The sequence below is a fragment of the Pongo pygmaeus genome, chromosome 6, assembly GCF_028885625.2.
Source record: "Pongo pygmaeus isolate AG05252 chromosome 6, NHGRI_mPonPyg2-v2.0_pri, whole genome shotgun sequence".
In the NCBI taxonomy this organism is placed as follows: Eukaryota; Metazoa; Chordata; class Mammalia; order Primates; family Hominidae; genus Pongo; species Pongo pygmaeus.
The window spans coordinates 59,652,346-59,668,040 of record NC_072379.2 but is presented as its reverse complement, the minus strand read 5'-3'; the positions used below and the strand labels follow the sequence as shown (position 1 = coordinate 59,668,040).

Here is a 15,695-nt window from a genome sequence, read left to right as displayed (position 1 = left end):
ACAGGGAGAGGGTTCAAAGTTTACAAACTAAAGCTATTTCACATTAAATACTGGTGGAAATAATATCTTGTTTCTATTCATTTCAAAATCTTAGGGGATTTATGGAAGCAAAGCTTTCAACAGATTCACAGAATACTGATTAGATGTAGCATCAAACTATTTACCATGTATGCCAAGAACAATCACTGAGGAAAGGACAGTGTCTTCAATAAATGCTGCTGGGAAAACTGGATGTTCACACGCAAAAGAATGAAACTAGACTTTGACGTCTCACCTTATACAAAACTCAACTCAAAATGGCTTAAAGACCCAAAGCATAAAATTGCTAGAAGAAAACATAAGGGACACACTTCAGGACATTGGTCTTGGAAAAGATTTTATGAATATGACTTTAAAAACACAGGCAACAGAGAGTGGGGACGTCCGGCTTCGGAGTGGGAGTCTTCGTTGCGCCAGCGACTAAAAAGAGAATTAAATATGGGTGATGTTGAGAAAGGCAAGAAGATTTTTATTATGAAGTGTTCGCAGTGCCACACCGTTGAAAAGGGAGGCAAGCACAAGACTGGGCCAAATCTCCATGGTCTCTTCGGCGGAAGACAGGTCAGGCCCCTGGATACTCTTACACAGCCGCCAATAAAAACAAAAGCATCATCTGGGGAGAGGATACACTGATGGAGTATTTGGAGAATCCCAAGAAGTACATCCCTGGAACAAAAATGATCTTTGTCGGCATTAAGAAGAAGGAAGAAAGGGCAGACTTAATAGCTTATCTCAAAAAAAGCTACTAATGAGTAATAATTGGCCATTGCCTTATTTATTACAAAACAGAAATGTTTCATGACTTTTTTATGTGTACCATCCTTTAATCTCATACACCAGAATTCAGATCATGAATGACTGACAGAATATTTTGTTGGGCAGTCCTGATTTAAAACTAAGACTGGCTTGTGGTTAAATGAATATGTTCAGTTTTTGAATTTTAATAGTAACTCCAATTCAGTAAATGCTATCACTGTTTACCCTTTTTAAAGATATGATTAGACTTCGTTAGTAATGTTCAACTTTTCACAAAGATGGTGAGTGCCATCTTAAAACTTACTGGAGATTGGTTTTATATTTAGATTTATATAACTGGTTATGTGAATATATTTAAATACTGGGGAAATTCCTTCACTGTCTTAGAACCAAGCAAGATTCACCTGTGTTTTGTGTTCATTTGCCTCTTAAAGGCAAAGGTTGAAGATAAATAAGGTAGCAATGTCCATAGTTTTGGCCTTAACTATGCCAATCTAATTACAATTCCCTGTATTTAAAATGGTTCCTTTTACTTATTGAAAGGCATTTTCGTGTGGTTTATGTGTAATATTAAAGATTATTCAACACCTCTCAAAAAAAAAAAAAAACCACAGGCAACAAAAGCAAAAATAAACAGATAAGATTATATCAAACTAAAAAGCTCCTGTACAGCAAAGCAAACAATCAAGAGAGTGAAAAGACAACCTACAGAATGGGGGAAAATATTTGCCAACTATTCATCCTGCAGGGAGATTAATAGCCAGAATATGCAGGAAAATCAAACATCTCAACAGAAAACAAAATAAAACAAAGAATCCAATTTAAAAATGGGCAAACAACCTGAATAGACATTTCTCAAAAGAAGATATACAAATGGTCAACAAATATATGAAAAAAATGCCCAACATCACTAATCATCAGTGAAGTGAAAATCAAAACTACAATGAAATATTATCTCACTCCAGTTAGGATGGCTACTATCAAAAAGACAAAAAATAACAAATGCAGGTGAGAATGCAGAGAAAAAGGAACTCATACATTGTTGGTGGAAATGTAAACTAGTACAGCTACTATGGAGAACAGTATGGAGGTTCCTCAAAAAATTACCAATAGAATGACAAGGTGATCCAGCAATTCCGCTACTGGGCGTTTATCCAAAGGAAAGGAAATCAGTATATTGAAGAGATATCTACACTCCATGTTTACTGCAGCACTATTCAAAATTGCCAAGATATAGAATCAACCTGTGTCCAACAACAGATGTATGGATAAGGAAAATATGGAATCCCGTCATTCACAGCAACATGAATGGAACTGAAGGAAAATTATGTTAAGTGAAATCAGCCAGGAACAGAAAGTTAAACACCACATTTTCTCACTCATATGTAGAAAAGCTTTAAAAAAAAAAAAGATCTCCTAGAAATAATAAGTGGAACAGAGGTTACTAGAGACTGGAAAGAGCATGGGGAAGAAAAGGATAAGGAGAGACTCCTTAAAGGCTACAAAATTACAGCTACATAGCAGGATAAGTTCTAGTGTTCTACAGCACCTTAAGATGACTGTAATTTGCAATCGTGTGTATTTTCAAATAGCTAGAAGAGAAGATGTGAAATGTCCCAACAAGAAGAAATAATAAATGTTTGAGATGATGGAATGCTAATTGCCCTGATCTGATCACTATACATTGTATGTACTGAAACATCACATACACCCCATAAATAAGTACAATTACTATGTGTAAATTTAAATAAATAAAAGAATATTCACCATGTAATTTATTTTTATTACTTTTTTTGTCTTTTTGTTTCTTTGTTGGTTTTTTTTTTTTTTTTTTGGTTTTGTTTACTTTTGTTTGCAATGGAGTCTCCTCTATCGCCCAGGCTGGAGTGCAGTGGCATGATCTCGGCTCACTGCAGAACTCCACCTCCCAGGTTCAAGTAGTTCTCCTGCCTCAGCCTCCTGAGTAGCTGGGGTTACAAGCGTGCACCACCATGCCTGGCTAATTTTTATATTTTTACTAGAGATGGGGTTTCACCAGGTTGGTCAGGCTGGTCTCGAACTCCTGACCTCAAGCGATCCACCCACCTCAGCCTCCCAAAGTGCTGGGATTATAGGCGTGAGCCACTGAGCACAGCCCATTTTTTAACACTTAGGGACAGGATCTTGCTCTGTCACCCAGTGCAGTGGCATAATCATAGCACACTGCAGCCTCAAACTCAAGAGATCCTCCCACCTCAGCCTCCCAAGTGGCTATGACTACAGGCACGTGCTACCATGCATGGCTATTGTCATGTCATTTCTTTTGTCCCTTTTACAACTAGTAAGACATAACTTAGAGATAACTTATACATGATACATATGTATTATATAAGACATAAGTTGACAGCCAGGTGCAGTGGCTCACACCTGTAATCCCAGCACTTTGGGAGACTGAGGCAGGAGGATTGCTGGAGCCCAGGAGTTTGAGACCAGCCTGGGCAACATAGCAAAATCCTGTCTCTACAAAGAAAAATACAAAAAATACTAGCCAGGAGTGGCACACGTTTATAGCCCCAGCTACTCAGGAGGCTGAGGTGGGAGGATCACTTGAGCCTAGGAGGTAGAGGCTGAAGTAACCAAGATCATGCCACTATACTCCAGCCTGGGTGACAGAATGAGACCCTGTCTCAAAAAAAAGAGAGAAGAAGAAGACATAAGCAAGCTGACAAACAGCAATATCACTTGTTCAGGCACCAGCCTCCCTATGGCTCTTCCCTAAAAAATGCAATGCAGGCCAGGTGTGGTGGCTCACACCTGTAATCCCAGCACTTTGGGAGGCTGAGGCAGGCAGATCACTTGAGGTCAGGGGTTCAAGACCAGCTTGGCCAACATGGTGAAATCTTGTCTCTACTAAAAATACAAAAATTACCTGGGCATGGTGGCACATGCCTGTAGTCCCAGCTACTCAGGAGGCTGAGGTAGGAGAATCGCTTGAACCTGGGAGGCAGAGGTTTCAGTGAGCTGGAATCGAGCCACTGCACTCCAGCCTGGGTGACAGAGCGAGACTCTGTCTTTAAAAACAACAACAACAACAACAAAAAACCACAATGCTTCATAATAATTGCAAGGCCTTTATGTTCTTTCCTGCATATTTCTGCATATCCAAATCCAATATATATTCCTCAGCTTATTTCAACCTCATGCAGCCTCCCAGATCCCAGAATCTGGGAGTAACAAATTTTCTCCTTTTCAGAATTCCCATTTTCCTCTTATGGCACTTCATATTCTACTTAGCGTAAGGGCTTATCTCCAGTAGATGGTAAGCACCTTGTAACCAGGGTTCTTGTCATTTCCACTTTAAGTTACCCACAGAACTTGGCATAGCACTTGGCATTGTAACAAAAGCTCCAAAAATATTTATCAAATGAATAAATAAATAGCTATTTCCAGCTGCTCTTTCCACCCTGCCTTGTTTCAACATCAGTGGACATGCTGATCATGCCAGACAGACATACTGCTAGAGATCAAAGCCTCAATGGGACCTTTTGAATTATAGGCTGTGGGGGAGGGGAAGGCTCACTGACAACTTGGTAGAAACTATGCCAGATATTTTACTTAAAAAGATACTGTTGGGCAGGTGCAGCGGCTCCCGCCTGTAATCCCAGCACTTTGGGAGGCCAAGGCAGGTGAATAACCTGAGGTCAGGAGTTCGAGGTCAGCCTGGCCAACATAGTGAAATCCCATCTCTACTAAAAATACAAAAAATTAGTCAGGCATGGTGGCAGCCACCTGTAATCCCAGCTACTCAGGAGGCTGAGGCAGGAGAATCGCTTGAACCCTGGAAGTGGAAGTTGCAGTGAGCCGAGATTGCACCACTGCACTCCAGCTTGGGCAACAAGAGCGAAACTCCTTCTCAAAAAAAAAAAAAAGATACTGTTAAGCCGCAGGTCTAAACTTTGATTTATAATCTAACAACAGTCCTAATTGAAATTTTTAGTGTAAAAATTCCAACCACCAGTTTCTCTTGGAACCTGGTTATCCCAGCATATCAATCTGTACATAAGAAATTGATGCAGGCTGGGCTGGGCGTGGTGGCTCATGCCTATAATCCCAGCACTTTGGGAGGCTGAGGCGGGCGGATCATGAGCTCAGAAGTTCGAGACCAGCCTGACCAACATAGTGAAACCCCGTCTCTACTAAAAGTACAAAAATTAGCCCAGCGTAGTGGCACGTGCCTGTAATCCCAGCTACTTGGGAGGCTGAGGCAGGAGACTCGCTTGAACCCGGGAGGCGGAGGTTGCGGTGAGCCAAGATCGCACCATTGCACTACAGCCTGTGGGACAGAGTGAGACTCCGTTTCAAAAAAGAAAGAAAGGAAGGAAGGAAGGAAGGAAGGAAGGAAGGAATTGGCTCAAGCTAACCAGACTGACTGGGTTGCCTGTGTTGAAACTCAAGATAGTATTTTGAAACATTAAAATAAATTTTGAGCTTCACATGCAATTTATAAGTAGTTTTCTAAGGAATTCCGTTTCCAGAAAACAATCATGTTGAAATCCCAAGAGAGAAAACTTTAATTTCAAAAAAAAAAGACAACCCTTAAAGACAATCAGATCCACAAAACTGGCAGCTGCAGCAGTTTTCAAAATGTCTAAACTGCTTCAACAGGAAGCCAGCCAAAGTTCTGTCCATTCAGGCATAGAACAAACTTACCCTTTAATTCCTTTCTTATTGTGTGGAATACTGGAATATTGCTGTATTGTGAATGCTCTCTAGGCCTGATACTGGGTCAAAGGTGTATTTGGCTTCTAGGGTTTTAGGAAAAACGAGTTTAAGCTTCTGATACCCCAGCATATTTGGATTTGTAGCTGAATCCTTTCTAGCTGTATTAAATAACTAATAAAACAAGGCCATTTTTTCTTTAAAAAAAAAGTTGATACTGTGGTATGCAGGGGTAAAATGGCATGGTATCTGGGACTTGCTTTAAAATACTTCAGCAAAGGGGGAAAAGGAGATGACAGATGAAGAAAATGACAAAGTCTAGACAGTAATTTCATTTGTGTGGTGAGTAGATGGGAGTTCATTGTACTACTTCTCTAACATTTGTGTATGTTTGGATTTTTTCTTTTTGAGTGTTACTTTATTGCAATAACAATTTTAAATTAAAAACAGAAATCTGGACAAACAGTGCCTAGAGTCCTGAATCATTCTTGAGAACTGCAGGGTGTATTCCATCTTAGTGTATCTTAGTTTAATTCTAGACTCATGTCCTTAAAGCTTGCATGCTGGCTCTCAGCTTTGTTGTTTCCTTTAAAAAAAAAAAGTGTTCGCCGGGTGTCGTGGCTCACGCCTGTAATCCCGGAACTTTGGGAGACTGAGGCAGGTGGATCACCTGAGGTCAGGGGTTCGAAACCAGCCTGCCCTACATGGTGAAACCCCATCTCTATTAAAAATACAAAAATTAGCCAGGCGTGGTGGCGTGCACCTGTAATCCCAGCTTACTCAGGAGGCTGAGGCAGGAGAATCGCTTGAACCTAGGAGGCAGAGGTTGCAGTGAGCCGAGATCATGCCACTGCACTCCAACCTGGGCGACAGAGCAAGACTCCATCTCAGGGAAGAAAATAAAGGTGTCTTTTTTAGCAAGGCATGATGGCACGTGCCTATAGTCCCAGCTACTAGGAAGGCTGAGGTGCAAGGATCTCTTGACCCAGGACAGAGGCTACAGTGAGCTATGATTGTGCCACTGCACTCTAGCCTGGGTGACAGAGCAAGATTCAATCTCTAATAATAATAATAATAATAATAATAATAATAATACATTTTTAAAATGTTTTTTCAGAAAGTCCAACTCAACCAAGTGAGATGTGCCTGTGGTCCAGGGCACTAAAACACAGTCAGAAATTTCAGGATGGTTCATGACTTCATATCTCATCTCTAAGTTTCTGGGGACACAGTATCTTCTTGGTAGGGGTAGCTTGCTTTCTATTTGTGGTGGACATGTGTTGCTTTTGCTGTCCAGGATTTACACTGCTTCCCGTGATTTAAAAAATCCCTAGATTTCCATATGGGGATTCACCGTAGCCCCATTCTCAGTCCATGATGAGGCCGATTCTATCTTTGGATTTGGGGGTGGAGTTTACGATCAAGAGTAAGTCAGAGCATCCCATTCCCCCAGCCACTGACTTTTTCATAGATGGGCACCTGACCTAAGTCAGGCCAATCAGAATTAAGGGAGGTTCAGGTCTTAGACTTAAACCTATGTTTGTGCTGCCAGGAAGTGAACTCTCTTTCTCATGTGATTTGGTATTGGGTTAATGTGTTCTTGTAGGGCTTGAAGCCATCATGGATGGCCTGCCAATTAATTAAATACAGCAGAAAGTAGCAATATAGCCAATGGATGTGAAAAGACGATAGGTCCTAAAGACATCATGTGTGCTCTGACCAGCTGCCCTTGAAGACTGTTCCTGTCCTTTCTGTTATGTGAGCCAATAAATTACCTGAGTGCTGGCTAATCCATAGTTTAATCACTTCCTTTTATAATTAAGCCACACTGTATAGTCAGATAGCTTGATAATATAGCACTTTCTAAGGTTTGCATGCCAAAACAAGATGCGTAAACTTAAAGCAGAATTCTTACTTATCAAAACACATGAATGAGTTCTGGAACTGTGGCATCATGGTCATTAAATTCTGTGATTAATTCAACCAGTATTGCATGCCTATTTTGTGACTGTGCTAAGTGCTGATTCTAGTAAGATAAGGGCAGCTCAGCAACGGAAAATAAATGCAGTCCCTAAATGTTTTAATTTGTTCAACTGACATATCTAGTTATTTTTGAAATTTTTATAATGAAACTTTTTTTTTTTTTTTGAGACGGAGTCTCGCTCTGTCGCCCAGGCTGGAGTGCAGTGGCCTAATCTCGGCTCACTGCAAGCTCTGCCTCCCGGGTTCACGCCGTTCTCCTGACTCAGCCTCCCGAGTAGCTGGGACTAAAGGCACCCGCCACCACGCCTGGCTATTTTTTTGTATTTTTAGTAGAGACGGGGTTTCACCGTGTTAGCCAGGATGGTCTTGATCTCCTGACCTTGTGATCCGCCCGCCTTGACCTCTGAAAGTGCTGGGATTACAGGCGTGAGCCACTGCGTCCAGCCTATAATGAAACACTTTAGGACCATTTCAGTAACATAACTGTTACTAGTCAGACTCCCTCCTAGATATTTGGGGGTCCAGGTGACATACTCAGGCTAGGTTTTTAAGAACAGGGGTGGGAATTTGAGTAAGAAACTCTATGGCTGCTAAGTCTAGAAACTATGAAGATCCTAAAGATAGCTTCTGGAAAGAAAGCTGAGAACAAGCAACACAATCCCACCAAAGCAATAATATGAGGGGACTGTACATAGGGTAAGAGAGAAATAAATGGGAGTCAATGGAGAAATTGGGAGCCACTGGCTGGAAGAGAAGATGGAAGAAGACGGAGAACCTCTGAGACCCTGGTTATCACATCTTCAATCAATACTTGGGAAAGGGCTATGGAGGTGCTAAGCTGTTTCAGATAATAGTAGAAAAATATTGGAGAGCCATTCTTAAACTTTTACTACTTTAGTGAAAAAATGTACTCATCTAAATGAAAATCAAAGGTCATAGGAAGAGGAAGAGAACCCACAGATTTCCTTTTTTTTTTTTTTTTTTTTTTTTTTTTTTGGAGACAGAGTTTCACTCTGGTTGCCCAGGCTAGAGTGCAATGGTGCAATCTTGGCTCACGGCAACCTCCGCCTCTCAGGTTCAAGCGATTGTCCTGCCTCAGCCTCCCAAGTAGCTGGAATTATAGGCATGCGCCACCATGCCTGGCTAATTTTGTATTTTTAGTAGAGACGGGGTTTCTCCATGTTGATCAGGCTGATCTCAAACTCCCGACCTCAGGTGATCTGCCCGCTTCAGCCTCCCAAAGTGCTGGGATTACAGGCGTGAGCCACCGCACTGGCTTCAGATTTTACTGTTACATACTTCTGCTTCTTTAGATGGAAATGACAAATTAGCCACACCATTCCAACGTCCTTCCAAAATGCCTTTCAGTACTGCAGAAGCTGGAACGCTAAATTCATATTTTCCCTATACTCCCCTGCAGCAAGAGTTCTAGAATTAGGACCCACCAATAAGATGCAATCATGTGAGATCTGAAAGGTGGAAGAGATATGATGGCAATCACCCTGCTGCCCTCTCTGTATGGTTAGGAAGGAGAGATGCTGGGTTTTTCTGCAGCAGAGTTCCAGCATCCTGTCACTAGCTTTGTGAGGCTACTGTGGTGAGTTCTTATATTCTACAGTTCCATGGCAGCCTCCTGATTCCTCACCTTCATGATCAAGTAGCAGCTAAAATGTCAGGCCAGTTTATCAGTATTATTCTGGGAGTCACTCCTGCAAGCCCAACCTTGAGCTCACTACTCCAATTTTATGAGGACCTAATTCCCTATATTTAAATCTCTTTCTTCATAGAAGATCTAGAATGATATCTGTTTCCTGAAACTAAACGCTGAAGCATTCTACTTTCTAAAGCATTATAGATATGTGATGGTAAACAAGTCAAACCAAAGATGCATCTCATTTACAGGGAGGTGTCAGTTGGACACAAAAAAATATTACTTGGAAAAAGCATTGGGGTATATGCAAGTGAGCAAAGTGGCAAAGCATATAAATCTCTGAAGCAGCCAATAGTAAGACTGTGTTACTGTCTTCAGGTAGACAAGTTTCTATGGGGCAAACTTCCATAATGCCAAGCCATTTGTTTAGCAGTGTTAGCCAAGTTAATGAGGTCACTGGTACACACTTGTTGTCATTTTCCCATTGTAGGCACTTAGGCCCAATGTGAAACATTAATGAATTGAATAGGTCACCAAATACAGTGGTCTGGTCAAGATGTAGCTGTTTGTAAAAGGTTATGAATCAGATTTAAATCCTCATTTGTCACAGAGCAAGGGAGGCAATGCTCTTCCCTTAGCCACAGATCCCTCCACACTTTTCAGAGAAGAACTATTATAGAACTGTTACAATAATTACAATATTATTAGAAAGCATTACCAATTAGAATATGCAGATCACTACCTGTTTCTCTCATAAAAAGCACAGCAAGGAATAAAAAACCATAAAATGGTATGCTGGGAAAAGGATGGGCTTGAAGGTAAATACGAAAGTTGAACTTAGCATTCTCTAGTGGCCCTGGAGGAAAGGTGATTCAGCTAATATTGGTATTTGTTAGGATTTAATTAAAAACCTCTATCACTTTTCAGTACTACAAGAATGAGGCAAGGGCTTTTTCTTCCCCCAGTGGAGTCAGGCTAGGAGCTCCAGCTCTATCCTGTGTTTAGCACTAATTTAGGGTCATATACCCCCAAAAGTCCTGGGAGTCCAGTTCCCATGGAACTGCCCATGGAACTCCCAAAGTGACTCCAGCAAATTCCCAATGCAGGCTCTACCTGCAAGCTGCAGTAGACTTTGAAAAACTGAAAGAGAAACTTGAGGAGCAGAGGGTTATTAGTTTTTTTCTTTCTTTTTTCTTTTTTAAGATAGGGGTCTCCTCTGTCATCCAGGCTGGAGTGCAGTGGCATAATCATAGCCCACTGCAGCCTTGATCTCCTGGGCTCAAGTGATTCTCCAGCCTCAGTCTCCCAAGTAGCTGGGACCACAGGCACACACCACCATGCCTGGCTAATATTTAAATTTTTTGTAGAGATGGGAATCTCACTATGTTTCCCAGGGTTGAATACCTGGGAATTCATACCTGGAGCGAGACACAGTCTCGCTCTATCACCCAGGCTGGAATGCAGTGGCGTGATCTCGGCTCGCTGCAAACTCCGCCTCCCGGGTTCATGCCATTCTCCTGCCACAGCTTCCCAAGTAGCTGCCACCACGCATGGCTAATTTTTTTTTTTTTTTTTTTTTTTTTTGTATTTTTAGTAGAGACAGGGTTTCACTGCGTTAGCCAGGATGGTCTCGATCTCCTGACCTTGTGATCCGCCTGCCTCAGCCTCCCTAAGTGCTGGGATTACAAGTGTGAGCCACCGCGCCCAGCCAGGGTTGAATAATTTTTAAATGCATTTTACACTTGGAGAAGATTGTACCAAAATCATCCATTTGCATTTTCAGTGAATGACATATAAACATTTTAGTAATTATATATAAGCTAAAAGTATAAAAAGATTGTTTATATCTTTTTTTTTTTAGTATATCTACTCTTCGTTTGTGAGAATCCTAGAGGAAAAAGTGTTATGAAAAAGAAAACACCCCCCAAAATCTCTACTTTAATGAATAAAAGCTAATAAAGTAGGCTGCATTCCTATTATTTAGTTCCTCTAAATGTCTATTCCCTTACTAATAACTCTGCTTTATTAAAATAACTGTCTCGGCCGGGCGTGGTGGCTGACACCTGTAATCCCAGCACTTTGGGAGGCCAAGGTGGGCGGATCACCTGAGGTCGGGAGTTCAAGAGCAGCCTGGCTAATATGGTGAAACCCTCACTACTAAAAACACAAAAATTAGCTGGGCATGGTGGTGGGCACCTGTAATTCCAGCTACTCGGGAGGCTGAGGCAGGAGAATTGCTTGAACCGAGGAGGTGGAGGTTGCAGTGAGCAGAGATTGAGCCACTGCACTCCAGCCTGGGCAACAGACCAAGACTCCATCTAAAAAAAAAAAAAAAATCTTTTTTTTTGGGGGGGTATATGACCCTAAATTAGTGCTAAATATATATCTAAATATATATATATATACATATATATATGTCTTTTGGGGGTATATGACCTTAAATTAGTGCTAAATATATAAATACATATATATATATATATATATATATCTGTTTGTGTGCTTCCGCTACTAAACTATCATCATTAATCCAGTTGGAAAGATGTAAGAAAGTTTAAATGTAAGCACACCTTAGAGTTAAAGAGCTACCAAAACAAAGCAAAGGTATATTTTATCATAAAATGCCACATGTGACTTTAAGCACTTTAGAGTATATCATTACACTGACATAAAATTAATTATTGATATGTATGTGTAGGTGTACAAAATGTATTTACAGGCCAAGCATGGTGGCTCACACCTGTAATCCCAGCATTTTGGGAGGCCAAGGCAGGTGGATCACTTGAGGTCAGAAGATCGAGACCAGCCTGACCAACGTGGTGAAACCCCATCTCTACTAAAAATACGAAAATTAGCCAGGCATGGTAGTGCACGCCTGTAATCCCAGCTACTCTGGAGGCTGAGGCACAAGAATCACTTGAACTTGGGAGGTGGAGGTTGCAGTGAGCCGAGATTGCAGAGTACGACTCTTTCTCAAAAAGAAAGAAAGAAAAGAAAGAAAGAAAGAGAGAGAGAGAGAAAGAAAGAAAAGAAAGAAAGAAAGAAAAAGAAAAGAAGAAAGAAAGAGAAAAGAAAGAAAGAAAAGAAAGAAAGAAAAATATATATATATTTACATATATTGGCTGGGTGCAGTGGCTCAAGCCTGTAATCCCAGCACTTTGGGAGGCAGAGGTGGGCAGATCACAAGGTCAGGAGTTCGAGACCAGTCTGACCAACATGGTGAAACCCCATCTCTACTAAAAATACAAAAATTATCTGGGTGTGGTGGTATGTGCCTGTAATCCCAGCTACTCAGGAGGCTGAGGCAGGAGAATTGCTTGAACCTGGGAGGCAGAGGTTGCAGTGAGCCGAGATTGCACCACTGCACTCCAGCCTGGGCGACAGAGTGAGACTCCATCTCAAATAAATATATATATATTTACATATAGTACCAATATTTGAAAACATGGTTAAATTAGAAAATTTTAAATAATACTTTAAAACTTATTAATTGTTCTTTTATAAATGTTAACTTTACAAAGCAAGGAGCAAATAAAATATTAACCACTCACAACTCTGTTTATTTCAAAATATATACTAAAAGAGCATGGCGTTTGCATCACTGTTTATCACCTATGTGTCTATCAGACTTTGCAAGTGATTCTGCAGTTGTTGCGCAATGGGAGTTTCTAGGCCTGTAAGATATCTGATTCCTGTGCTCTGCAACAGATCTGTCTCCTGCACCTAGCAGAGCTCAGGGTCATTCTTAGGTCATAGTGGTTAAAGACGGCTGTCAATTCACTGCTTGGGCTAGGTTTCAAGTCTCCTTTATCTCTGTTATATTGATGATTCCCAGTGGTAGCTTAAGAAATTAACCATACTATCAGTATGCATCTTAATGTTTTGTTGTGTAGCACCAAAGTGACTGTGTTAAAAGCTCAGTGTGCTGTATGTGAAAGTCGGCTACCCTTTAAAAACTAAGAACTGGAACAAATATATTTGAATAAATAGTTATGGTTCTATGCTGTGCTACACATTTTTAAAAGGGAGGTTATAATAAAAGATTGAAACTAGCTGATCCTGCCTCTTCTCAGTGCAAAGGTAATTATTATTCAGTCAAAAAATATGCAGTGAAAATAAGTAATTGCATAAGAAGACATTATAATCCTGAGCGTATACACCTGGTGTTTTGATTTTTATGAATACCCTTTTGGATCCCCATGCCTGTGCAACTTAATGTTCATCACAATTCTCCATGGCAAAGGAAAAAGACAAGCCTTAATTGTAAATATATGCATGCTTTATTGCCAATGCAATGGCATGAACACATTTAACAGGATTGTCATTCCATTTAATTACTCTGATTTTGACAGGGACCTATTACAGATAAAATTGATAGCATGAGTAATAAGGACCATAAAAAAAAAATCACTGCTTTCTGGCTGGGCGCAGTGGCTCACGCCTATAATCCCAGCACTTTGGGAGGCCAAAGTGGGTGGATCACCTGAGGTCAGGAGTTTGAAACCAGCCTGGCCAACATGGTGAAACCCCATCTCTACAAAAAATACAAAAATTAGCCAGGTGTGGTGGTGCTTGCCTGTAATCCCAGCTATTTGGGAGGCTGAGGCAGGAGAATCACTTGAACTCAGGAGGTGGAGGTTGCAGTGAGCCGAGATCACGCCACCGCACTCCAGGCTAGGTGACAGAGTAAGACTCTGTCTCGAAAAAGAAAGAAAAAGAAAAAAAAAAATCACTGCTTTCTCTTCAAAGGGTGCCTATTAAGAGCTTCTTCCATATTCTCTAGGGCTACATGCATTAGGTGAAGAAAAAAATAAAGCATAGTAATAGGATAGCCATCTTCAAGTTGCTTCCTTCCAAGTTGAGTTATGTTTATGATATGACAGTGATGCATGGTCATTTGTTTAGACTAACTGGGTTAGATCTGTGACATCTAAAGAAAAGCAACAAATGAATAAGTAGGCAAGTGGAAAAAATTAGAGAAAAGCACTCTCCCAAATTAATTATTTATGTGTTAATTATATGTGCTATTTCTCAGTTTTTTCTCAGTGATATTTAAAGATATTCATTACACTTTTGCCTGAGACAGGTAATAAAAGTTCAGGAGCTGAACACTAAGCTTAAGATATGTACAGATGAACAGGAGGGATGAGAGGACTATGGTAACAGTCAGTCATTGCCAGAAATTTGAAACTGGCATTAAGAGGAAGTCAACAGCTCTATTCAAGTGACAAAGTAGTGGTGTGGTTCTTGGCATCCTGGCATGTATAGCCAAATGGAAAGGTGCCAGGTATTGGCTGGAAGAGCATAAACTACTGATTTTCTCTCCACAAATTAAGGGAAGGAAGAGTTTTAGCAGCACAGCATCAATGTTTTATGTAGTCACATTAAACTGTCTGCTACTTGAGTTCATTTTCCACATTCTAGTTTATGACTTACTTTTCAAAAAGCTAGTGTCTTCTTAAAATGTCTCCATAAGCCTCACACCCCTGCTCATGAAGAAAAAAATCTAAATTTCTAAATACACCTATAAATCTATCACCCAAATAGGTGATGAATCAAAGCATCTCCTTTTCGGTCTTTTTTTTTTTTTTTTTTGAGACAGAGTCTTGCTCTGTTGCCCAGTCTGGAGTGCGGTGGTGCAATCTCAGCTCACTGCAACCTCTGCCTCCTGGGTTCAAGCGATTCTCCTGTCTCAGCCTCCCGAGTAGCTGGAACTACAGGCATGTAACATCATGCCCGGATAATTTTTTGCGTTTTTAGTAGAGACAGGGTTTCACTGTGTTAGCCAGGATGGTCTTGACCTCTTGACATCGTGATCCGCCCACCTCGGCCTCCCAAAGTGCTAGGATTATAGGCGTGAGCCACCGTGCCCAGACTCCTTTTTGGTCTTTTAAACTTGAAACTGTCATTCAAATAAGCTCATATTTATTTGACTATTGATCAAATGGATATCTTCAATAAAAATATTTTTCCAAGCTACTTTTGTCTTTCAATTAAGAAATGGTTTATGCTATGCCAATAGGATGAGATATTCAGAGGATTAAATCAATAGGCTATAAATTATATGCAAAAAAAATCAGGTCACTACCCTGACACAACAGATTTATTATTAAAGTAGGTAACTCCATCGCAATTCACATTAGTTTTTATAAAGTAAGAGACAGGGAGAGATCAATGATAATTTTGGCTTACTGCTGCTTTTAATGGTTCATTTATAATAGCTACTTATCTCCTATTACTTTAGCTTGCTATAATAATGCCAAGCAAGAAAAAAGATAATCACCATTATGGGAATATATATTTAATTCAAGTCTGATTGACTGTTCTTTAATCTGATTCATGTATTTGTAGAGTGGCCAGAAGTACTCTAAAAGCATAGTGATTCTTAGGTACACATAAAAACCCCATTATACAGTCTATATCAGGTATAGAGTAAAAAACATCTGGCAGTTTTGGCTTTATTTTCATAGGCACATTATTATTAGATAAACAACCACATTGCAGGGCACACCCAAAACCCACCAGCTCAAACCCAGCTGCTACTATCAACATCAAGGATAACAGCCAAATC

General features: G+C 40.5%; 1 pseudogene; it reads left to right on the top strand.

Annotated features, from left to right (window-relative positions):
* The first annotated feature begins 412 nt into the window (after window positions 1-412).
* Window positions 413-1,383, top strand: LOC129041269 (cytochrome c-like; annotated as a pseudogene).
* The last annotated feature ends 14,312 nt before the right edge of the window (window positions 1,384-15,695 follow it).